Genomic DNA, 1,005 nt, shown 5'->3' on the forward strand with positions numbered 1-1,005 from the left:
GTTTACTCTCACTAAGTGGAAATATATGGATAGGATGAGCAAAATATTTTTCAATAGATTCAGATAATGCAGTGAATGAAGTTTCTTCACAAAATTTTTTTCCTCTAGCAATCCACTTAAAATTTCAAATGAACTCATTTCCAATCAAGGACACTTACTGGTTCACTTAAATTTTTTTTTGGTTCATTTGAATTCACTTTCAATCTTAGCAATTTAGGTTTGGCATTTTATTTAGCATTTATAAGAAATAGTCGCCCTTCTTGGCCAGATTCCACTGGATGCAAAGTATACTTATATTTTCATTGCACTCCAGGGAACTACTTGAAGGCAGAAGAACTATAGGCAGATTGAATAAGTTCATATGCTTGGATAGCTTTGAGATGATATGGTTTTCTAGGATCAGCCCGAGTCTTCAGTTCTCCTTTTGGATTTCACATATGCTGGCAGAGGAATTGTTTCATGTTTTTCTTTCTTTTCTTTTTTTTTTATTTCAGCTCTTCATGGGGGTACAAAAGCTCAGGTTATATACATTGTCCATGTCCCGCCCATCGCCCTGAGTCAGAGCCTCAAGCATGTCGATTCTCCAGACAGTGCGCCTGGCACTCACCATGTAGTCATACCTCCATCCCCTCCCCTCACCCCCCACCTCCCCAAGTCAGCACCTTCAAGCATGACCATTCTCCAGAAAAAATATGGAACGCTTCACGAATTTGCGTGTCATCCTTGCGCAGGGGCCATTCTAATCTTCTCTGTATCGTTCCAATTTTAGTATATGTGCTACCGAAGCAAGCACGTTTCATGTTTTTCAAAGTAGGATTCATGGGTCTTAGGAAACTTCAAACAAATTCTTGGGACCCTGTGGATTTTCTATGCAATTTTACGGTCTTTGGTTTTTGGGTTGGTTAAAAAGTCAATGTAGATATATTTTAAGTCACGTGGATAACCATCTCCTAAGCAACGACTAAAAATTTCAGTCTCCCACTTGGACTTGTGTTTGCACACAGT

The 1,005-nt window shown here is 39.1% G+C and overlaps 1 non-coding gene across 1 annotated transcript; it reads right to left on the bottom strand.

Moving 5' to 3' along the window:
• Positions 1-686: 686 nt before the first annotated feature.
• On the bottom strand, positions 687-793 carry LOC123645291. The gene has a single exon (XR_006737484.1). It is a non-coding gene; the product is annotated as a U6 spliceosomal RNA (small nuclear RNA).
• Between the last annotated feature and the right edge of the window lie 212 nt (positions 794-1,005).

The sequence above is a fragment of the Lemur catta genome, chromosome 9, assembly GCF_020740605.2.
Source record: "Lemur catta isolate mLemCat1 chromosome 9, mLemCat1.pri, whole genome shotgun sequence".
In the NCBI taxonomy this organism is placed as follows: domain Eukaryota; kingdom Metazoa; phylum Chordata; class Mammalia; order Primates; family Lemuridae; genus Lemur; species Lemur catta.